Genomic DNA, 26,079 nt, shown 5'->3' with positions numbered 1-26,079 from the left:
ATGCTTTACATGAGACTGAGAAGAGCAGATCACTTCAGCAGATGGAACAAGACCTGTACTCCAAAGACTGCCAAAGTCTTGCGTCCAAAACTGGACTAAAAAGTCAAAGTTCAAGAGATGTCGCATGTGATTTGAGGGCTGAGTGATTTGGTTCTCATGTATGCGTTCTAAGAGCTAAATGTGGAAGGTTTAGCTGTAAATGTGTCTAAATGCTGAATGCCGAAGATAACATATTTTAAAACCTTTAACTTTTCTCTTATTTTGAAAGCTCCTCAAACAGCCTTATTCTGAATCAGACGGATGTTTATACATGGCGTTCTTGAAAGCACCAACTCTTCAGATTTGTGTGTTATCTGCTGAATGTCACTGCTCCAGGGCACACAGGGACCAACAGCTGGCCCTCCCGCATAACTGCACTCGCTCTTCCATCACCCTGAGTGACTCTGGTGAGGTCAGTGCATAATTATCGATTTGGTTTAGGAAATGCAAGGAACACAAAAAGCAATGCCGGCTCATTCACACACACATGGTAAAGACAGCTTTTCAGTTGCTATCGTGCCAAACTTGAGGTGGACTCTTTCTGCCTGTTCCATAGTTGCGTGTCCTATTGTTAAAGGAAAAATCCCAAAAATCACTGTTTTGGGCCAACACTTGATGGAGTTTGTGCTGCTTTGAAGAGATGCTTTGCTTTACCACCTGATGACTAACGGTGCTTGGTTCAAAGCCTCCCCACTGCCTCCACTGCTGGAGATCACTGAGGTCGGCAGTTGGCCTTGTTGATTGCTTAAACACGCAAGGTGTTCAGCTGAAGCTGAGGTCCCTCTTTCCGCTGTACAAGCAAAAAAACCAAACACCAAAGCTGTCTGAGACCCAAAGATCCTTTCATTTGAATCAATCAGTCTGTGACAGCACAGCATTAAAAGCACATTCCAGTATTATTCATGCAGTCCCCCTCCGTGCCAATGGTACAGACATTTGTAGATAACATCCATCATAAGCTACCATTGTCCACACAAATATAGTGCCAAAAATGCTAACCCAATCCATTATCATCCCATCACTGGCGGCAAGCAGGATACATTTGACATGGTGGTGGAAAGGAGGACATTGACAAAGCTCTTATCCATCATGGATAAACCCAACCACCCCGTCCACCATCTCCTGCAAGCACGGCAGAGCATGTTCAAAAACAGACTCAGGCAGCGCCGTTGTCATCAGGACAGATGCATTAAGTCTTTCCTTCCATCTGCCATCAAGCTGTACAATAATTCTCTGGTGACCACGTTAGATGTTCAACGCACAGCAAGAACACTTAGTATCAACAACTACGGTTTCAGTATTTAGTTAGATTTTTACTTGGTCGACTGATTTCCCCAGTATTTTTAATTCTGTTTATTCTGTATTTTTTATACTATCTTTAAATAATGTGTGTATGTTCTATGCATATAGTGTATGTACATAGGTCTGCATATATATTTACTAGTCCTCTTATTTCTGTTTGTTCTATATGTTCTATATGTCTATATTTTGTACTTTATTCTTTTGTCCTTCCTTTTGTTTATTTGTATTATTGTATTATTATTATTATTATTATTATTATTATTATTTATTAATGCTGCTGCCCTGTGGATAAAATAAAGTAGCTATCTATCTATCTAGATGAGTGATACAAATATGAAAAAAGTCTTTTCTTTCCTTTTGCAAGATCTTCAATGTTCAGTTTAATTTTATTTAAGTACACTTTTTTGGGTGGGCTTTTGACTCTGCATGGATGGCAGTGAATAATAAATGGTCATTTGCAAAATGACCATTTATCTGCTATCATTCAGATTTTATCTGCAAAAATCTGAATGAGAAACCTCAAGGGTCCCCGCACTGGGCCTGTGCTCACAAGTCTGAACTTGGCTCCCTTCATTTGCACACACTCTGCCACAGCCAGGCTGAGAAAGGTTAAAGTTTTTAGTAATTCAGTGATGAAATCCATCATGCTGGTCAGCACACCATTTTAAATTGTAAATCCTGCTGCCACGGGTGCAGAGGCATGGAACAGCTATGTTTAAAGCAGAAATGCAACATAACTGTGGTAAATCTTTTTTCAAATAAAAACATTTTTGGTCTGAATGACATTGATTGTGCTATAAAAAATGTCTTTAGTTCACTCCTCTGTTTAATTTTCAAGGAAAAATAAATTGGAATGTGAGGCACATCGCTCAGAGACTGGTTGTCCCCTCAACATGCCGCCCACCTCCAAAGTGAAAACTGAGATCTCAGGCTCCAACTGCTCTCTCTCCTCAACATCCCCATCTCCTCCTCAGACATCTGATTTACTAATCAACTTACCAAATGACCAGCAAACATTCTTTTTGAACGTGTGCGCACAAGCTCCCCACAGCATTCATTAGTGAACCCTCTCCCCTATGGGTCATCACTCGTGCCGACCAGATGTGCACTCTTTTGGTCTATGATCAATATTGACCAAAAAGAAAAAAACAAGCTGCAATTAAACACGAGCAGCAAAAGGTTTCACTACTCACTTCACAGCTACACTATTTTCCTGATGTTCTTCTGCCAGATGTTAGATAAAAGAAAGCTTAGGACTGTAAAACTAAAGAAATAAATTCAATAAAATAAGAATTTCATGCATGGATGTAAAGCAAACGAAAAGGTTTGACCTGCTTTGGGCCTCCTAAGGAATACTTATGCTAAAGCCCGGCCAATGCGCCTGCATTGTCTGGAAAGGGTGAGCCAGCCATTTCCTCTCAGAGATCAAAAATAGTTGGGTATACACAGAGTTCACCATTAGCATTTTAAGGGTAATCTCAATTCCCGTTTTTCCAAATAGCTTTTGTTACCCACTGACAGCTTCAAGGCCAGTTGGGCATAGAGAACTAGAGGAGATGAATGGGCTGGTAGGTTTATGGTGCTAGTTTGTCATGTCAGGGCTTGCATTTGCTGCGTTTCTTTACGTCCCAGGATGGGGTACCACAGTTTGTGATACCCTGTTGATAAAGCTGGATATACAATGTGGAATTGTATGCACAGCTTTGGGAGGAGCAGGATTCTGTCTGATCCATGGGAAAACATTTGAACATCTGGACTGTCCAAGAAAACTTTATGGTTTCACTGAGTATGTTCTATGAGCATTTAAAACATCCATTGAGACCTGCTGACAAGGGCCATGATCTCTCCCCTTCACTCAGCAAAGAGCCGGTCAGTGGTATGACCATGTGTTCAAGGTGTCAAGGTTTACCTCTGGAGACATGAAGTATAGTCAAGTGATTGTCAAAAAAAAAAAAAAAAAAAGAGTCTTATCTTAAAACAAAAACTATGCATGTAGTCCTTGTCACACAACTGATTTCAAAGGGAGGCTAATTAAGTTTGGCCACATGATTTATTGGTTGTGTTTGCTTTCTGCTTTTTTAATCCGTTTCATCTGCTGGTTTCAGTGTTCAGCTGCTAACAGGATTAAGAGGAGTCACTTGTGATGCTTATCATCTTAAATCAATGACAAGTACTTGGTCGAATCGATTTTATCAGCGGATATGAAACACTGTATAAGATTTGGTTTGACGTTGCAAAAGCCTTTACCTATAAAAGCCTATTTTCAGAGAATGTTAGTATTGATAAATATAGTTCCAGTACTAAGTTAACTTCATGCTAGCAACATTAAACCTACGGTGATAAATACAGGTAGCTCTTCAGCCAAAACCAGGTTCCACTTCATAGGTCTGAGGTTTGAATATTAAGATCTTGTCTTCCTGTAAAGTGTTTCTGAAGAAACACAGAGGGAAACGTGCCAGATCTTTAATCTGTTGTAGCAGAAGACTCTGAAAAAGATATAAAACCCTAAAACCACATCACAGTCCAGGAAGGAGATCTTATGTTGGCTCAGGCTGAAGTCTGAGCTGTGATTCTCAAACCACAAAAAGGAAGATGGGTCTACCACAAGCTCTGCGCTTTACTCTTTGGGGGAAGGAGTAATATGATACTGTAAATGCTCTACACCTGTAAGGAAATAACCTCTGAGCAGCACACAGGGTACAAACAAACCTCATAGACCACTAGCCTCATAAATGTGTGTTTTTGGAACCTTAGAAGAAAACAGGACCAAAACCTTGTCCTTCTGTACTGTGTTTAGCAACACTCCCCCCATTGCCCCGTTTTCTTGCTGGTGCTCCACAGTCCAGAGGGGGCAATGGGTTTCTGGCAGCAGAGAGGTCAAGCAACACTGTGCCCATAATTGGAACCCTCCTGAGAGCCAAGTCAAAATGATTTCTTGGCAAGCAGCACTCAGCAAAGTCAGAGCCAACTCCAGCCGTTCTTGTCATGAGATACAATATCAATCTCTGCTGAACGGAGCCATGGTGCTACAAATCAGTGTCAGACTCTCAAAATGAATGCACAAGGCCCAAAACACAGGCTTTATGTACACAGACACAAAGATGCCACCGAAAGAGCCGTGTAAATCTAAACATTTCAAAAGATCCTTTTCATCTTATTACACTCCCACAGAGGGGCCGGCAGGAATGGGATTTCATTTAATTTCAATTAAGCATCCTAAAGTGACAGAGAGTAATGGAGTTTCTCCAACAGGATGTAGTTTTACTGTCACAAACTAACCAAACTAAATTGCAGCTGACATTTAGACCCTGATATGAATGACTGCTCATCTTTGAAGCAGGAGGCTGGTAACCATGGAAAAACATCATTAAAAGGCCTATTGTGCTCTAACAATTCTGCCTTACCACAGGGGTAGCCCCCCTGCAGTAAAAGGGTCACATCTGACAGCTTTCTTAGATGTTTCCATGCACACACTGATATCTCTGCAATCTTCCCACAGTTATCTCCCACATCCACACGTCTGTGGGCTGTGCTCAAATATCTTTTTTTTTTTTACATGTATAAACTCTTCCTTTGTCTTTCCTGCCCTCTGCCGTTGGCCGTGTCTTTAATTCATCCATATCACCAACCCAAAAAGATGCAAGCACATCATGAGACATTCTTTCATGACAGGTTATCGTTAAATGATGTAGGAGTGGGGTTGGTATTAACGCCACGGGGCAAAACACAATTTGAATGCCCGCCTCTGACACATCGAGCCAAAACAGCTGCAGATAGTGACAAGAATCTGAGGACTCCTAGACAGACACTGTGTAGTACAGTTTCTGATCAGTGAATAGGGGAGGTCAAAGGACTTAGAAGTGGGAAACTAGCCAAGATAAAGTTACTAGACTAACAGGGAGAGAAAGAATTTTTGGTTTCAGGGCAAACATTTGAGAGCTTTGTAACGCACTATGTTAAGCTGTGACAACAAGAGCCAAATCTCACCAAGTGACTCTTAAATGACCAGCATGAGCATAAGCATGAGGCATTTTGTGAAAAAGAGGATTTTGGGCATTAAAAAACTTACTGACGATATCTCACAGACAGAATATCCTCCACAGCCCCCACAGGGACCAAGCCTGAAGGTACTAAGTAATTTGTTACATCAAATCTGCTTGAATGAGTGATAATTAACACTATGGTTCTGAATTCTAATCCTGTAATCCGAACCTTCCCGCTGTGTAGAAAACCACACCACTGCACAACAACACGGAGAAAGTTCAAATCTGTTTGGGCCCAGGTCATCACTTATGACTGGAACGAGAAACTCGTGTCCACTTGTGTCTGTCAATGGGGGCAGCTGTCAGAAAGATAGCAAAGCTGGAAAAAGCTACAGTCTTGAACTCCCAGTGATATGAAGCATGGAGGGCAGGAGAGTAGCTCAGTAAAAGGGATTTTACTGAGCTACTTGATTTGCGTGATGCAGGATGTTCCCACAGATGGCTTCAAACATCTGAGTCATTTTCTCCAACATTCTGCGGTCACCAGGGGGAAGAATTGTATTTGTTGCTTTAAATACTACAGAGAAGACACAGAAATGCAGACAGTTCATGATAAAAAAAAAAAAAAGAAAAAAGAAATCAATGTAAACATTCCTCCGTAACTATCAATTCACTGATGCTGTAATGACGTGTAATGCAAATGCATTACTAACAATAATTACATGCAGATGAGATCAAAGTGTTCATCGGCTGCCTCACTGTATTAAACAGCAAAAATCTAGATTATACACGTCACTCCAGATCAGAAACACATGCCTTGAATGGTCATTAGTTTCTTTACCTTAACATTTGCAGCTGTTAGTATGTTACCTGAGTACCTTTACCTTCCAGCTGTCAGAAATAATTGGACTAGCACAGCTGTACAAGCTGACATCCCTCTGAAAACCACTGATGCAGACAGGAGCGCTTCACATGCATGACAACTTAATCTGTCTCTTCGTGGACAGACAAACGCACAACAAGCTGCCTGCAAGCCACTCACTGTCAAAAGAGACATGCAATTGTATATGGAGACAATATTTCTGTTTTCAGAAGAAATGCATCCGCATTTTAACTCAGTATTACAGAAAAATAGTAACCGTGCTTGTGGCAAGAGAAATGAAATTAGTACTTCATTCATAGTCTACTTCTCAAACATGACTATGTGATAGTAGTCTTTGACAGAAAATATTTACTTGGTTGTGTTTTCTGATGTTACACCAATATTTATTTAAAAACACTGTTAAACTGGATTTGTTTTTTTGGGGGGGGGATTTTGATTCATAATTATTGTATTTTTTTATATGAAATTGAAATTATGATATTTTTTAATTGAAATGGTTGCTGATGCAGAACACTGCTATACAGAACACTATATACAAAGTACACAAGCCAGGAAATCTCCCTTTTACCTTTTGAGTTAATAACCTACAGAGGAAACACACATCAGTTGGTGTGTGTGTGTGTGTGTGTGTGTGCGTCTGTGTGTTATAAAGACCTTCAAGTAGCAAGTCACATGCAATCCAAAGGACAAGGGAATACATGCAAAAGTTTTAAACACTGCAAAGTTTGCTGGCAACATGCTTGTTAGGCTGAACCCAGAGCTTCCTTTTAGGAGCAAGAATCACACAGTTGGAACATGCTTAGATTAATTTTAAATTAATTATCTGTGTAAAGAAACCAAGGCATTGTTATTGTCACTGGCTCAGTTACAAGAGGGATATGGCCATTAATTATGTGGGTACTGGGAACTGGGTTTTGGTTTTTGGGTGGAAACACAAAACAAACTGGGGAGTAGGGATTTTGAAAACTGGTTCAAAATGAGTCCCAAATTTAGGATTCATATGAACCACTGGTTACCTTTCTGGTTACTAACTGACAAGCACTGATACCCATCATCCTCCTCGTCTGGTAGAGTATGGCACTCCACAGGGAGGCTTCCCTCATCCAGGATCGCCCAGCAACTGTCCCGCAAGACCTCGCAGAAACTCCGGCAAGGCAACACCGGCAGGGAACCCAGAGAGCCACACTTTGGTACCAAGAGAAGGCAGAAAAACCACTCCAAACTATGGTGGCAGTGTGACCTCAGCAGCCATGCCCACCTGTTCAGGAGGGCCTGGATTTCGTCAACATTGCTCTGGTTGAGGTAATTTGGCACAAGAAATCTTTGCCCAGCCATGGAGGAGCAGAAAGGGAGATGAGTGTCTAGCAGTAAGCACTGTGGGGATTCAACAACCTGTGCCGCTTTGGAAACGTCTGTGTGGCCTTCAGCTGGTGCTGTCTGGCTAAGTGAGCTTGCTTGGATAGGCTTTTGCTCACTCACTGATGGTTGTGTAGCATCTAAGATGTGACTGGTATGGCTGCTTTCCAAAGTCTGGCTAGTTTCTGATGTAAAACTGGGCTCACGAGTCACTGCAGGTATAAAAGTGCAATCTGGTGTCCTGCTAGCTGTTTGTGGCTGGTGAATTAACACTCTCTGGGTATTAGTTGATTTTTGGGTTGGGGGGAGTGCCTGGCTAACAAATGAAGTCTGAGTGGTATGGAAAACCTTAGATAGAGTTTCCTGAGTAGTTGTTAATTCACCACCTGGTAACTGAGTAACTACCACTCTATGGTTGTCCTCTGTTATCTTGGTAGTCTCGACATAGTTGTTGCCTTCAACTGGAGTTGGTATATCCCCTGGGAAAGTGTTTTCACGAGAATACTTTGTCAAATCAAAGTTACTGTTGGGATTTCTATTTCTGGGTGGTTTTCTGGAAATTTCAGGAGATAAATCTGTATTTTCATGTGATTTTGCTGTACCAGAGCTTTGGCTATCATCAGTTCTGTTATGAATGTTCAAGTCACTCTTCTGAAACTCGCTTGCTTGGGATGCTATGCTAGCTCCACTTTCTGACTCTGTGTGATCAGTGGACATTACTGCTGCTTGGTGGCTTCCCTTAGGAAACTCTAGCATTTCAAAGATGGACCCCCCACTAATTTCAAATCCAGATTCAGGAGGAAGTCCAGAGCCAGACCAAAGTACTGACCCGGCATCTGCTGTCAATTCAGACTCAAGCCCAGCATTAAGTCCTGCTTCATTTAATTTAGATTCTAATTGCTCAAATCCTTCAGACCCCATACCCTTGAATGAAGATGAGCCTTTACCAGGTTTGCTTGTGCGTGATGAAATCCGTGTTGTGAGCTTTTCTTGTGCGAGGCTTGACGGTTGTGTTGTAGATATTAGAGTGGTTAGCAGAGGAGTGGTCTGATCCCAGGTCTGCACAGTCTTTTGCATCCCTTGTCTCTCATCAATGATCTCTGTTCCGACCCTATCATCTGTTGGCTGTTCTCCACTACCTGCTGGACTGCCAGAGCCCTCGTGGTCCATTGCTGGAGCCAAAGTTGTTGTGCCAGTCCATGACCAGAACCAAGCATCAGAGAAGACCACCAACTGGGCCATCAAAAACAAAACACCGACCTCAGTCCTCATTTTGGCCACAGTGCGAAGTCTAGCTGCTTGATTAGGGTCCCAGAGTCAATTATGACATGTTCTTGCAGCCGCAACACTCCTCACACAGACTTTCCTCCAGCTCAGTGGCCACACACCCTCCACCAGGCAGAGGAAAAGTGAAGAGTAAAAGGAGAGCACAGAGGGAGGTGTGCTCCACATTGGCTGCCCTGCCAATACTTCCTCTCTTGACTCCTCCTTCGTCCTCCTCCCTTTGTCACAGCAGTGAAAAGCGATCCCTCCTGCTGACTGATACCTTAGAATTATGGTAGCCTTGCCTTTTAGTATACAATACGGACGCTTTCAGTGTTTTAGAAAGAGGGGCAATTTGTTCCCCTTGACTTGTTCTCTTTGTTCAAACATTATAATAAGTAAAACTACAGATCTAGCTTTGAAAACTGTGATCGTGTGGAAATTCAAAGGTGAACAAAAGCGGCGCTCACATGATTGTTTGATTTCAACAGACGCTGTCCTGTAGGGAAGGTTTGAAGTATAGGAAGCTGTGCTGACTTCCTGTTAATTAGTCTCAATCCAGTACAACAGCCAATTACTGAGCAAAGGTTCTCTAGTAAAATCTAAAAATTATATGTTATTATAGTAATTGTATTGTTTTATGGGATAATTTCAACATTTATATAAAAAAAGGTTACATTATGCAAATCCATCCATTTATTTTCTTCCACTAGTCAATGTCCTTGCATACATCTGCTCCACATGATGCCATTTATTGCTAAATCCAGTTTAGACCCCTGCTTCAGGGCTCTGTGGTTACACAGTAATCCAGACCTCACTTTCTTGTCTAGACTGGTTTTAACACCGCGTATGGAATAAGTCAACAGAGACCCTCGACATCAATGAATCAAAGATTAGTGATAAAAGAAACGGGAGGTCTGTTGAAGTGTCAAGCTGGTAGTGCTAAGGTTTAAATGGAAGCCAGGCATTTTGTGCCTATGACCTCAGTTGGTGACAGAAAGAAGTTGACGTCGTTTGTGCACAGCAAGTCACCTTCCTCGTAGAATTTTCCATTTGTTCCTGCTGAGGTGCAGTGAAGTCTCAACACAAGCATGACAACTTTATCCTTCAGCTCTTTGTCATGGCCTGGGGTCACTGATGATCCAAATGATCCCAGTCTGCAAGATTATGGTTGTTTAGTCTAACAAAGGGGTAATGTGAGGACCAAAGAAACAAAGAGTTTATATATTTAATGCAGACAGTTAACAAAAATAAAAGCTATTAATTATGTTAGTAAATAGTTCACTTATTCATCACAAGACAAGAACTATTTGTATGCTCTGGGGCCTGATGAAAGTTTTCATGAAAGGAAAATATTATGTTTAATCATACAAAAAGCAGTTTCCCTGGGGACAAACATGACGCAGGGGCTTGTGATGATATTTTTGAGGTGCATGAATGCTGAATTAAAAATGGAATACTTTCTCTGTGAACCTCAGTGATACACTTTTCAAAGTATGGTTGTAATGACAATGAATGCTTTACCCTGTTTCATTTCTTGTGACCAAGCTCTTGTTCACTCTAAAACTGCAGAATACAGACAACGTAATTATGGCTCCGACATGAGAAAACGAAGAATGGCAATTTCCTTTGGGAAAATACATTTTCAAGGTGACTTTCAAGCAGTGCCACGCACCAAGGGGCAATCAAAACATGTTTGAGCAAAAATCCAAGAAAAAAATCGATGTACATTCTCAACCACATGCCGACTGTTGAGGGAAGAAAATTAAATTTAAAAAAATATAAGTAATGCCGGCTTAAATTAGTCAGTACGTAAAGTAGGAATGCTGTTAATAAACCCAGGGGTAATAACCTCTGTCCTTGGATTATTGGTTATTATGAGTGGACAACATCACACTTTATGGCTTTTTAGAGAAAAGCAGTAGGCTGTTCCAATCCAGACAAAGGAATTGTCCGAAAATGTATCATCAGGAGACCCCAGTGAATGAGTTGCTATTCAAAAGATGACAAAGAATAAATGAGTTTGGAAGAGTTTATTAAACCTGCAAGGTGGGCAACTTGCCAAACATACTTGGGTGGCCGAGCATACTACCTGTCACTTTGTCATGAGTCTCCCCAGAAACGAAAAAGATTTGCTTATTTTGGGGAAAAACCAAGGAAGCCAAGACAAAACTACACTTAATGAAGTCAGTACATTGGTGCTTCTGGAATGACAGTTTTTTCAACAAAGGTAATCTGAGGTAATCTGCAGATATGAACACACAGCGAGCTTTGTCGAAAGTGTGCATTCCTCTTTTCAACATCCTTTTCATGTCTTCCTACAACCTCCAGAGTGCAGTTTGTGAGAGTCATTAAAGACAGCACAGGCAGATTTCCTGTATTCAAGATTGCTATTTGTAATAGGAACAGATAATTACAGTAAGAAAGGTTGAAAGGTTTGCACTTCTCTGCACATTGAAGGCGGGGGGACTGAAGAAGGAGTGGCAACTTTTAGATGTCTCATCAGCAACTCCCTTAATATGTACTATTTCAGAAAATCTCAAAAATGTATCTTGATGGGACTAACAATTTGTCCACACATCAGAGGCAGCAGTAGCTTCAGTCCTGTGTCTGACCTCTGCAGACTATTTATAGACAGCCACATACTTTGTACGACTATGTAGGAAAACTTTGCTTGCAGCATAATCACACGGTATTTTGTCATGCCATACAGCCAATAACACAGAGTCACCAACGGCACCTTCATAAATCCTCACACACGCATACATCCATGTATACATACACCAGATTTGCTCACACATGCCCGTAATCACATCGTGCACTTTGCATCAAAGTAGGCTGATCGAACCAGCTGGACATCCTGCTTATTTTCATGTGTGCTGACTTGTTCACACATATAATAGCTGTTGGACGAAATGAAATTTTGAATGTGTTGGTGAGCAGATGGAGACCATATCATCAGCCAGACGGCGACCATTTAAATGATGAGGCAGTGGAGCACCTCTTGTCATCCACAGTTTTGTTTGCCTAATTCAGTCCTTGTAAATTCACTCCGCAATCGGCAGCATGATTCCTCACAGTTTACTGGCTGATGTTACAGCGATGAAACAGATTTTTTTCTCCGCCTCAGTTGCCTTGTTAGCTATCGGCTCATACAAAAGGCTTTCAATAACAGAATACTAAACCTTGAGGAATTTTCAACATTACAGAGCAATAAGATATTGAGATCAACTACGATTCAGTTTAATTTTTTTTTTTTTTTTAATATTATGATGACGAAGCTTTGTTCCAGAAGATATGAAGTCGATGTCTATGTCAGGATGACTAACAACGGGAACAAATGTTGTGACTCATTAAGTCTCTAAAGTCAGTGACATTTCTCACCCGCGTGAACACAGCACAATACACAATTTCTCTAGACACTGCATGTAAAAGACAAGGTTATTGGTATGACAGTTGCAACTGTCGCAGCAGAAAGCCAGACTGATTCAAAGATATCAGGCACACGAGAGACAGATGACTGAAATATGTTTGCTATAAACGAGCCATAACATCTGGAGTTTCTCTCATTTGACAGAAACAACAGCTGGGCATTCGTGCTCAAAAATGCATTGGTCATGATATTTGTAACCAATGTTAATATTAGTAACACGTATTCATGATTTCACATGACTCAGCACCCATCTGAAAATGATTCCAATCTAGACCAAACTGGGAAAGCAACCACATATGTTCTTCCACCCATTTGGTCTTTGTTTTTTTTACCAGTTGATTATTTCAGTGATTCTCAACTTGCGACTGGGAAGTGTAGCGAAAATTTGCCTTTTACAAAGGTTGAAGGACTTCCCCCATTCAAATGTTTGTCACCTGTTGTCAAATTGCTGCCTGCTGTCGGAGCACTATAAGCTCAGCAGGGATTTCTAGCCATTTCAAGGGTCAGTCCACCCAAGTTTCACCCAATTTTATTCACTTAATGCTTGAGCAACATAATATGTTGGGAAATCCATTACCTCAGTATTCTGAAATTAAGAAATCTTTGGTCAAGAAGGTCACTGTGAAATTTGAAAGTGGATAATTAAAAACAGGCATTTATCACGCAGCTTTTGAGTCAGTTCTGACCTCTTTGGTTGTGCCATCAAGATTTGATCCCACGGAGACAAAACAGTGGTGTTCCTTCTAAATGTATGTGATGTCTGTGACCTGTGAAACCCTGAGATGTCTGAGGAGGTCCTGGGCTGAAATTCCAGGCCTCCCCAGTGTCTGTCTTCACAATACACAGACAAAAGCATGAAACCCAAGACCAGGAATGAGTCTGAGAGCTGAGACCATCAATGGGAAGATGAATGATTGACTAATTACAACAACAACAAAACTTGCTGAACATAATCCACGAGGGACAGAAAGGGTCCAATTATCCGTCGTAGCATGATGGCATTTTATTCCAAGCTGACTGTCAGTCAGATATCAGATTTCATCTACAGAGACCCAGTTTCATCAGAGCTAAATATAACATTTGTGAATAATTGAAGAAGACAAGGTCATACGTGTGCAATACCATGCGGCAGACAAGCAGAACTGCAGACAGGGAGCGTGTGCAATCAGTAAATGAACCTTCTCTCCAACTTACTGTGGAAGAATATTTTTTCAATCAGTTTAAGTCTTGGCCACTAGTGGGGATGTGCAAGATGTCCTCAGGACGACAGACAGCATCATGCTGACCTGAGGTCTAACTGCTGTACAAACTGAAAGGCATGAAACAAGACACACTTTACAACAAAGGCTGGCAACTCAAAAACTGTCAGTGTGTATCCTCTGTCGTCTTAAAAGCTGCTGCAGGGCCTTTTGGCAGCAGCCCCCACCCCACTCCTGCACCTCCACTGGTGTTATTTCAGCTAGTACGGGTCGTTGACCTCTCCCTGTGAGTCATAGCAAAGGCGTCTTCTTAGCGGTTACAAAAGCATTAAGCTCCAAGGCCCTGAGAGAACTAGGAGTCTTAAATGACACGCACAAATTAAGATATCCATACACCGGTTGATATGCAGGCACACATTCCGACACACGCAAATAAACTGCAGTTGCACCGTACGTCATCGTGGAGCTGTAGCGTAAACAGTGAGACAAACATACAAACCAAAGTGAAGATGTGCCTGAGACACACATGCACACAATTACTGCTGTGATACCATACCATGCACCTGCCTGAGCTGCAGTCACACACTGTGACACAGTTGAACCCCAGTGTAAACATCTTTCAATCTGAATTAACTCCAAAAACAAAAACGCAAGAGGACGTGTCTGTGACTCCATCACCTGGTAAATCTAATCTGTGTGCATCTCCCTCTCTCTCTGTCGCTCCTTCTACATGCTTCATGTCTCTGAACACAAGAAGGAAACTCGCCTGTATCTCTGCGCAACAGGGTTGACCACGGTGGTGAATCCCTGCACACTACAGGTCTTTCAGGGGCTTTTGAACAAATTTAAAGCCTCTTGTGGGTACAGACTCCATTCAGAGCTTTTATCCCCCCTTTAAAAGGCAATGCAAGCAGTTTGGGCTTACGTGCCCTCACTGTTCCAGTCTCAGTGTAATTAACAGTATGTCCTTGAATGTAAACCTTGCTTTCTTTTTGGTAAAGGTTAAGACTTTGTAAATCTGTCCAACACAGATTCAGGGATGGGAATAGAGGATAAGCCACATTTGGGTCAGACCCAGAAAGCAGAATCTGAGATTTATATATCAGTAGTGTATATAAATGAAATATGGTGTTAATGATCTAACAAAGCTGAACTGAAACGTATAGAGCACATCTATACTGCTTCAGCAAATTACACATCTAAATGGAGAAAGTAAACCAACGTATTTCCTTGCATCTCTAAGATCTCAGGCCAGTGAATGTGTGTCAGAACGTGTGAGACAGTCAGAGAATGAGAGGTAGGGGGATTGCCGTACAGAATGGGCGTCGGAGGGTCACAGATATCAGATTTGGAGGAAAAGCACTCCTGCTTCCCACAAATAAAGACTTTTAGAAGGGGTCCAGTCAAAGTGTCTTGCAGCAGCAGGTTGCACGGTGAGCCACCTCGCCTGGAGTATAAATAACTCAAATTGTGTGACTTCAGTAAAACTCAAAGAAAGATGGATAATTTGAAATCTCCCCATCTGAACGCATGTCGACAACAAAGAGTCAATAAGCAGATTACAGGTTCATGCATCTGTACATACTGTGATCGCCCATGCATTCAAAAAAGATCACAAGTATATGCAATTAGTAAAATAGCGAAGTTGTTACTACTTTATCTCCTGAAAGGCAGTTACTTATTGCCCCTTTAGAGACTTCTATGCTACATCCCTCCACTGAGACAGACTGTCAGACGGAACCCTGCAGGGTTTCTCCCAGTCCTGCTCGGGCAAGCAGAAACAGCTTGGCTGTCACTCTGAATGAAACACATTCCTCGACAAAAGGAGAATATGGGGCCTGTGGTGTCAAAATAGCAGTTACAGTATAGGAAGGGGGAGGATGGGTGTACTCTCCTGTTTATGGGACAGAAGAAAGCTGGAACACCTTTGAATCAATGATCATTTTTGTCAATATATTCCACAAATGTAGAAAAACAATTACATCCTCTGTTGACCAGTGAGAAAACCGGTTCCTTCGTTAGTTCTTTGGTTGAAATTTAACCAAACCTCATGAAACATTTATGTTTAGGGACTGGACCACTTTCAAGATAACTATTAGTTCATCTCACTGCTTTTATATAAACATTGTTTATATAAAACACAGTTCATTGAAGTTACTCAAAAAAAGCTCAGTATTACTCCACTACAAACAAAGATCTGATTAGGTATTACAGAATCAGAAACACTTTATTAATCCCCAGGGGGAAATTTCACAACTTCAAACCTAACATGATTGAGATGCAGGATATTACCAAAGACCTAAAAGCTTCCAGCTGCCTCGCAGCCTTTCGTAGAATGATCCCCCTCCAAATGGACTGTGGCTTCTTGTACCTGTAATGACTCTACTAATTAGTGCAGTGTGAAGTACGAGCATCCGGAAATGTTTGTAACTGTAACTGCCCCACAATGCCTGGGAGCTGTTATCTTAACTAATGACAGACTCGGCGCTGAATCCAAACCTCACTGATTGCAATACATGGAGAGACGAGCTGAAACCAGCTGAAACCAACAGATGCTTACCATCAACATGCATATTGGCTTTTCACACTTGGACATTAAAAAGCTGAGCGGCTAGTTCATTGAGTTTCCTACTATCACCATTTGTGAGGTGTTTGCTAGTGTGGAACAGTATTTTGACTACTCAGCAGCACCCTCAGGATACAGTCTTTACTACATACTAAACAGACATGCATCACAAATAGCAAGGAGCGTTGGGAAAATCTGAGTGTTGTTCTGCCTGGAGGGGCATTTCAACACGCAGCTGTGGGGATTTAGCTCCCTCTGCTGTCTGCAACTGGACATAGGCCACTACACCCACTGTGTTTCAATCAAAAGTGTTGTTATATAAAAGGTAAACTGCATATATATGCATGTAATTTTTTTTTTTTTTTTGCCGTTGTGTGTGTGTGTGTTTTTTCTTTCTTCAATGAGCTTTATGCATAATGATCAGAAAAACAACGTCGCTTGTCGTCTTTTGTCATGTGCCATCTCACATCGGCACATGGCAAAAAGAAAACTTCACTCAACAGGTGGTGCTCTCTGAACAAAAACACACCTGTGGAAAACCAAACACAATATACAAAGGGCCTGTCAAGAGCAAACACTGTCTCTTAGCTGATAACGCACATGGTCAAGATACTGAGGAAACAATATAAAGTGATATCTCTTGAGGACCTTGGAAAAATTGCTGCATGGGCTCAACACACCATATGGATGTCAGAGCACAAAGGAAAAACACAAACATGTGTTAACAGATATTATGTTTCCTGGTGATGGGACTCAGTGATTAAGTCCCTCAAGGTGTTGGCTCTTTGGCGTGTAATTGGGCATGAGATGACTTGCAAGTACACCTATGGATGGATTATACACGTACACTCCCTGCCAAAGTAAACCTCACTTTCAGGCAAGACAGAAAATTCAATTCATTCCTTCTTTGGTGCCAACCATGCATAGAATATCTACATGATCCACGTGCTTGTGAGCAGTATAGAGAAGATGCTAACACAGCCATGTGTGCTGTTAATGGTGTTCCTCAGCAGAGGGAGATCAAATCACTGCGTGGTTTATTATGGGGTTCAATGGGACACTGACCTCATTACAGTCCAAAGCACTTAGGTCACAGGACTGTCATTAGCATGCAACACACACACACGCACACACACAGAGCAAATACACATATCAAATGTGAGACAGGTGGGGGCGGACAAACAGGACGACAAAGTCCATCCAGGTCATCTTAGGAAAGAGAAGCCAAATATGAAGTATTCAGTTACACTAACTTGCAGCAGAGGTACTTCAACTTTACTTTATTCACAGTTTTTATTTCCTTTATAGGTGTCCTATTTAAAAAGCACTGAGCTCCAATTTGGCCAATTTATCCAGTACACATCTATAGCTTTACAGCAACAACAATCCACACTTCTTTGTCCTACTAATGTGCGAGCAACACAAAACATACTAACTAAAAAACTAAAAAATAAAATTAAATGACTATCTGAAGATTATTCAGTCAACAAAACCCTATTTTGTCCATGACACAATAACAGGTACAGAATTTAATGCAGAGAGAAACATTATAAACATTCAAAATCACATTGGGAAAGAGACATGGAGCATACAGCCTTGTGAGTCTTTGGGTGAACTTGAGGTAAAGGCTTCATCTCGACTCTGACAAATCATTTACCTGCTTCCTGTCCCTGAAAAGAATGGAGAGGGACTCTCCCACACCTGGAATCCACACACTGCTTGTCTAATATAGGCAAGGTTGGAGGGTCACAGAGTTGAAAACGTCCTATTCAGGTTAGCTACACATTTACGAAGGGGTATCTGAGTCTGACCACCTAGATACAAACATAATATACTCTGAATCAGGAGAAACAGGGAGGGAAGATGAGATATCTTATTCTTAACAAATAGTGCATTTCATAATCCCTTTCTGACAGGAACATCGAGGTGTCCTCAGTCCTTCTCAAAGAACAGGGTCATTCAGCAGGCACCAGGTGGCTACAGGTCAGAGGATATATCCCTTTGACTGCAGGTCACTGGTCTGACTCCACGGACCAGCTGGGAAAGTCTAGATGAGGGGGATGGGTGGCTAAGTGAGTGACAGTGTCACATCCGTTGACAAACTGACAGGAAGACGTCCGTTGTATACGTAAGGCACTTCACCTCCACAGTGGCAGGTCACCGAACAATAAACAAACGAGGGCTGTTTGAAAGCTGGGTGTGTGGTTCAATTTTGAATCAATCTTTTCTTTCATCGAATGCCTGATTGTCACTAACAAATTACAGCTGCATGGCAAACACACAATCTGATAAATGCTACATGACCGTACCCTGAGAGCTGGCTGATCAAATCAACAGGCAGTTGTTTTCTGGTTGTGAGCACCACTTATTTGGTATTTAGCAACAAAAATGAGAGGAACATTGTTTGTTTCACCTATTTTCCTGAACTCCATTTGAGGTGAATCTGGAGGTGGATAAGTTAGAGAAATTGCAGCTGTTCTCTCTGCCACTGGCCAACAGGACAGTCCACAGCAAGTCTGAACTTTTCCTTCTACGGACGTCTGACACTCATCAAAGAGGCCAAGGGGTCCAATTTTGGGCCAAATACCAAGCCATATTTTGTCACCTCATAAAAAATGTCAGATTCCAGGCAAAACTATATTTAAGAGAATAATTTAACAAAAACACAAAAAGAATCTGAGCAGCTAGCTTGACTTAAGGGAGAAATATTCAAAGAACACACCTGAAGCTAAATAATTTAGGGTTTGCAGCATCAGCTCATCGCCAAAGAGGAATCCTGACAGTTGCTACCTGATCAACGACAGTGTTGCGTTTGAGGAATGGTCCACCAGCTGGTGTTGACAACGCTGTCATTCTCACTTCCCACAAGGATGAAACAATGTGGAGATCGGACATCCGGACTTAGGAGTGTTGACTTTGGGGATTAGGATCCATAACCGGATAGGCAGAAAATGAACAAATTATCTAGATACTTCTTTGAGAGGCATCTGAATGGGACTGCAGAGATGGAAAACAGAGCTGGCACCTTTGAAAGGATCCCTTGACCTTTTTGTTTCTTTGCAAAAGGGCCACATCTGTTACTCTGTGACATATCTGTGTGAACATATACACTGGATTTGTCCCTCGAGGCTTAGTTTGTGTACATATTTGTTTTTATGTGAGCGGTTGTTGTTTTTAATATTATCCTTTCCCACATGAGCAAAGGGAAGGTTATTGTAAGTTATGAAAATTTCTGTTGATAGTGGGGGCTGCAGGGAAATGATTGTGGTGGGAAAAACTCCAAAAGCAGCAGCACTGAAACAATCCACAAATTTAAACAAAAAAAAAAAAAAAAAGTCAACTGAACTCAGGGTAATTTATCATTGATCAGAAGAAGCTAAGAGACGACAGCGGTTCTGACGTCATGCTTTGTCTAAGTTGCTGCTTTTAATCAGTATCGTAGCAAGAAATGTGATGAAGGTATGCTCAAAGTGTCATTCTTTCAAGGTAAATGAAGAAAGATTAAAAAACATCATTTTATGTGAATCGGAGAAAGACAGTGTGGTCTTGTTTTGTTTAATGCACCTTAGAAGACACCATTAACATGATAATGTAAAAACTCTCATTGTTGTGGCTATGTTCCCTTTTATGTGGGCTCTGACTTGATGTTTGGCTTTTGTAACAATTCCTTCCCACATCGTGTGAGAATTTCCTGTCACACACTTTGAAAGCCTTTTTTTCGAACAGCAACCCCTTTAATGTCTTTCATCCATGTAATGAAACAGACATGTTAGATGGGCTGGTAAACTTGGCTTCAGAACAAACCAGCCAACATCACTTTTCCAGGAACGGACTGAGACAGTGATGTGCTGAAACATGAATTTAGAGGAGTGTTTTTTCATAGCTTACAGTGATCGGAACCATCCCGTACGGCTATTTATAGTCATCTCACACCTTCAAACTCCTGCAAATGTATAGCATACAGTATATATGCAGTCAAAGGTAATCCGCTACCTCTACTACTGTCCAGAGGAAAGAAGGTTTAGTTCTAATGCTGACAAGTCAATTCATGTGTCACGACAGAGCGATCAAAACAAACACTTTGAACTCATTAAAGATGAGGTCTGAGTCCCAGTGTCTCAGACAGTGTTTATTTCCGCTCACTGACTCATGCCAAAATGAGTAAAACTTTGCTCTGCAGTTAAATAGCATGAGTCAGGATAAACAGAGGTGGATCGGAAATTTCTCTAACATGGTAACAGATGGAGGGGAAATACGGACATCTTGATTAGCCAGACAGGCAACAACACCAGACCATTTTCAAATGTTTATACATTTACAAATATTTACGCCACCGCAAAGATGCCTGCACAAAATGACACATCATCTGTGCAGCCCAAGTTTCTTCAAAAGATTTTATCCTTACAGAAATTGCCAGTCTCGAAATCTAATGACAGCTCAACTACAGTGTATTCTTGCGCAGCACGAGAGGGGGAACCACCGAGGTGGTAACTGTTGCTAATAATACAGAGGTGTATGTCTGTTTTTTACACTTTCGGTATTGCGCATCTGAGCTTAGGTGTCTATGCAACTTGCACCACAGTAAACAGCCCAGTGAAAGGAGCTGAAGGGGATAGGTATTAAGCCTGGCTCTTCGCAAATCATCGGGCAATTCCAGCAATATCAACCAGGTCATTTCCTTGGCCTCTTAATCCCAAAATGAATGAAGCATGTGTTTAGACATCAAAAGGTCCCTGGACTCTGGCCGTTAGAGGAGCATTCTTCTGTGACCAGACCAATGAGAGGGAGTCATTTCCAGAGACCTTACTCAGCCAACCAAGCATTGAATGCTCACAAGTAAAAAAAAAAAAAAAAAAAAATCTAATAAGATAAACCGCACAAAAGTGCAAGTAAACAAGGTGTGTCATTGCCACGTAGTACTGATGATGGCTTCACACTCACACTCAAACAAGTACAGCAAACATGCAAGCTGTAAATAAAATACAAAAAAAAACTGCAGCCTCTCTTGTGTTTAAATAAGCAGAAGAAGTTATAAACACTAAATTGATCCACAGCTACCACAGTGGAATCTGTTTACTGATATGACATTGATCAATCGTGTGTTGATCAGTGTTGGTGTTGTGATGACTCTGAATCTGAGTCTGTCAGATCCCATCTTTCAATGTAAAGGAAAAAGGATAAGATCTTTAACATGGCCACACAGAAATCTCAATTTTTCTTCCCTGGTTCACATCCCAGCCCCCCTCCAAGTTCAAAAGCATAAACTCCTTATAAGAATAACACTTTACTCACAGTTAGCATGTTAACGAACTAATAAACTAAACTTTAGAAACTCTTGCAGTGAATGCAAGTTTATCCAAGGGATAAATAAGTCCACATGAGAAGACTTCTGATACACAACAAATGCAGGTAGGAACCTTAACAGACATCTCCTGAAATAAGCAAAAAGCATTGCTTGTCTTCTATAGAATATCATTCTCAGGTTAACCTAGTTTGTGCCTCTAACATATAATATTGTGCCACTGAACATCTGTTTCTCTTAGAGATAACTGCATCGTGACTTCTAAAGAGAGTATTTCCTGACTTGCTGAATAAAAAAAACGTGGCGGGCCTTAAATGCAAAACCACCTGCAAATGTAATGCTGTGCAAATTCGAGCGACACTCGGCATTTGACTCAGTGCTCAGTGTCTTTAGGGGAATATTTCAGGGGCACAGAGTTCAGCACAGAGTCCTGAGGCATACAAACATTTACCATATATATTTGCAAGCATGGGCACACCAGGAAACACCCATTATCCAAGAAAAAAGGATTTCAAAGGGAAATCTCATCTTAGTTCTGCAGATCAAGTCTAAAGAGTGAGTTGTGGAAGAAGAGCCTGGATAAGAAAGGAAATTCTCCAGCTTTGCATCTCCATAATCCATTGTAAGCAGAGAAAATGTTTGCAAATGAAAGGCCTCCTGGCAGACAAGACAATACAAGCATGCAAAGGAAACGGCAATAAAACCTCAGAGAACTGCTGACTCATTATCAAAATACAAATACATGGTAATGGATGAGGACTAAAGCTACATGTGCACCCACAGAGCAGTGAGCTGGTGGTCTGAGAAATCTTTTCACAACTTCACAGAACTTTTGGGTAACACAAGGATATAATGATCCAAAGCAACGTGTTTCTTCCCAGTAAATTTTAAACAGCCCAAAAACATGAAATGAGGTGGTAACTCTGTGGTAAATGTCAGTGTTAGCATCAGGTAATGGTTATGCGTGTGGGTTAGAAACGAGGCCAAACTCACATGCATTACGACCACAGCTTCAAAAATAATTTGGTCTCCCCACACCCAACCGAACTGACCTAAACAACCGGGCCTTTACACGCATTGCAACTTCCATAGAACAGGACATCACACATCCATTAAAACTCCACCTCATCCCAGTCCTCCCAGGACGAGCATACAGAGCACTGAGCTGCAGAAGGCCCCGCTTTGGGAAAAGCCTGATCCCTACTATTATAGTGGCCCCGAACAAAAGACCATACTGAACAGGCCAGAGTGTGGACTTGCTTGTTCGTCTTTTATTGCATGCCAAATGTGTGCTTTCTGTCTTGTTGTGTTTTTCTGTTTTCTTGTTGACGATGGACATCAAATGGAGAAGGTGCTATGAAAAATGATTTCCCCAAGGGGACAACAAAGTCTAAGTGTACGTCTAAGCCTAACTGCACTTGAATTTGAATCAGATTCACGTTATTTCTGACATTTGGAAATCAACCTGGAGAAACAAGCAGAGTATGTCCCTACTGTTTGCCAGTAGACATAATAAAGCCACCAACAAGACTCCAATGTGAGGTTTCATTGTGCTGCAGGACACATACTGCGTTTTTAATGTGTATTTAGATACTTTGGAATACCTTGAGAATTTTGACAAAGACTTTGGGAAGTAGGGGTCAAAGCGTACTACCTGAAATGCCATTTTAAGGCCTTTTCCAGTATGAGGACCAGTATGAGATTTAGAAACACAAAAAAGAAAAAACTGTCAAATCTCCCCTGCAGAATACTTGATTTCTGTTATAAATGTTAGGTCTCGTGATGTTTTATTCATTACATTTTTGTTTCTCTGACCAACTAAGTGCTTGGTCGACTATTAGAGGGAAAAAAAATCTGACCTTTATGGCAAAAATTTGCTGAATGGTCCTATAATGGTATGTCAAGTAAGTTTAAGTACTTTAAGAGTTTATACCAAAAAAGGGCATTGTTGTTTATATGCCGGACCAAAGATATGTCAACATTCAAGACACAGACCATCTTTGACCAACAAAGATGTCCATCTTTTCAGTATTCACTCCCAACCCTAAACAGCCCCCTCTCACCTCCAGCCCAAAAGCCCAAAGTGAGTGAAATTATCCCATTAGAACAAAAGAGCCTCTCTACAAAAAAAAAAGGGACAAAAGAGGGGAAAAAAGGAATTCCAATCATGTTGGTTCAGGCTCTGCAATACCCAAATGTTGCATGTGAAAGGGGAATGGCAGGCAGACACACCAGAAGCATCGCCCTGAGGCGCTGGTTTTGTGTGGTCAACAGGAGAAGGTGGGGTTTTCTAAAAAACAAAAACAACAACAAGAAGAAAAACTTATTTCATCGACATACATGGAAATCTAGGAAAGTGGAAAATTTTTAGCAACTTTACCAATAAAAGTGTTCAAATGTTAACACTGAAAGTGTTGAAGTCAGTTATTTGGCCTCATGGTCTCATCTGCAGGAATTGTTTTGCTGTACAAGTACAGAATATAAACTCATTTAAAAAACCGCCCCTGAGTCCTCAAATGAGAATATCAGAAAACATCACTGCAAGCACCTTATGTAGGAGTTACAGAGACAAATATCTGGACCCGGTAAAACATGTCTAAATGATTTCTAAGGGATTTAGGAGAGGGAAACGATGGAGTTGTTTTCTAACCACATGTGATTTACTTGTGGTCTGTACTTTCATGAAGCAAAAATACAGCTGACAATTTGGGGGGAGAGAGAGGAAGGAACAGAGATCATCCAAACATATCAGGCAGCAACTGGACTGCTGTGGGTCTTGATCTTTTTAACAGACCTACGGGGATTAACTTCATTGTTGCTTTGGCATTAGTCAGGTCGCTCAATGGCAACAAATGGGGGCAGAATAGTTCCTTCACTGCTTGAAAAGAAAAGTGAGGTTGGTTTGAATTCAAATTTTGAGAATGTGGTGCAGTTCTAAAAATGTGGGAGTGAAATTTTTGATTATGTATTATATTATCATATTATATTTATTGTGAATTTCAAGGCGGTTAAAGTAATATTGGGTGAGCAGAGCAGATTTTAGCTCCAATTTTACAATGATTTGTCAGAACACCAATATGAACAGACAAAAGTAAAAGGCTTTAATGGCTGCACAGTGTAATGGCCCTAACTTGCTTGAACCAATCAAGGTTAGTCACTCCTCTTCCATCCCACTCAACATGTGTTTTATATATTACATTTTTCTGTAATTCCAGATGGAGAACAAATCTAATTCCAGACCAGTTCTGGCAGGCTGGACTCATGAGACAACCCAGAGTTGTATCTTTCTACTGCGAACCAAAACATTAAATGTGCTCACTGCGTTACGTTTGTTAGTGTCCATTTCTTTCTGTCTTCTAAATTCGTATCTCCTAAAAGTGTTTCACTTTTTTCATTTTAGCTTTTGTTCTTTTGTCATAATAATGATGCGATAAAAGATGTGCCAATATCCAAAGACCCCACATGCAGATTCCGGACCACACGACACCGAGGCGTTCAACAAAGCCTATCACTTTCATAGTCATGGTTCAATGTTCCGAATACAAATATGGACTGATGTTAACACCAATATTAACTCCTTGTGAAATATATATAAAAATCTCTTTTCAACGTACCATTAAAGTGCCACTAAAGCTAATCAGTTATCACAACAATGAATAAACAAACAGGACTAAATCTGACAAAGCATTCAATTGAAAAACTTGGTGCGTGAGTAACATTTCATCGTGTTGCAAAACAGTACAAATGAATTATCCATAGCTCTGCTCCTTATAGGGAAACCTTGAATGAGCTTCAAGGACACTGAATACACACTAAACCCTATAAAAACTGGACAAAACAAATCGTACAAACAAAAACTTAAAAGGCCACAGTTAAAAACAGGAGTCCTAAAGAACTGGGTCATCTCCACACAACACTACCACATACCTTTTAAATTCTGGGTGGGGCACACATTTCTTGGCCATCTGAATACCTGCTCTCTTTACTTGTCCCTCTCTCTGTCCCTTGCAAGTTTACTTTTATGACCTGGTCCTTGGGGAAAATGCGAGGTTGTTGGGGTGTGGAGGTCACTTAAACGTACGGACCCTGTGCTTGTAGACGAAGGACAAAAACGGGAAACCTTCATCCTTTCTTACCTACACATCAAAGATTTGACACAACTGGGGAGGCGAAGCCAGACCCACAACTACAACATTCTGCTGCTCCCACACACGTCAGTGAGCCATTCAGCATCTGTGGGCCACCGGAGCAAGAGAACTACTACACAAGAAGAGGAATGCATTTGTTCTGAAGGCCTCGTCAGTGCTGCCCGTTTATACAGAGCACACAGTGGCCTATACACTGCTTGACATCAGGTCCCATTACTGCCGATAATTGCAACTGTTTTCTATTTCACCTATTGCAGATTTGATTTCTTCTTTTTGTAACTACTGTGTCATTTGTTGACAGATTCTTCGGAATTTAAATTTCAGACTTTTTTTTTTTAACATCAGGGTTAGGGTTATGTGTGTTGTACAGAAATACCTCAATGTCAACAACCCTGAAATTTCTGAGCAGACATTCATGCCATTATCACATCAATATTGCCCTTTCAGTGATACCCAACACCTACAAGCAGCATTTCATGCTAATTAGAAAATATTACCATGCTAACAATCAAAACTGACATTGCGAGCGTTCGGTTAATATTTAGCACAAAACTGTGCTAGCTGTGTCACTGTAAAACCACACTGACCAAATATGATGGCTGTAG

General features: G+C 41.1%; 1 protein-coding gene across 1 annotated transcript in view; it reads right to left on the bottom strand.

Annotated features, from left to right (window-relative positions):
- The window catches only part of col18a1a (collagen type XVIII alpha 1 chain a), a 65,694-nt gene that overhangs the window by 25,048 nt on the left and 14,567 nt on the right, over positions 1–26,079 (bottom strand). The window lies entirely within an intron of this gene.

The sequence above is a fragment of the Echeneis naucrates genome, chromosome 21 (assembly GCF_900963305.1).
Source record: "Echeneis naucrates chromosome 21, fEcheNa1.1, whole genome shotgun sequence".
Lineage (NCBI taxonomy): Eukaryota > Metazoa > Chordata > Actinopteri > Carangiformes > Echeneidae > Echeneis > Echeneis naucrates.
This window is presented reverse-complemented; position numbering and strand designations above follow the sequence as displayed.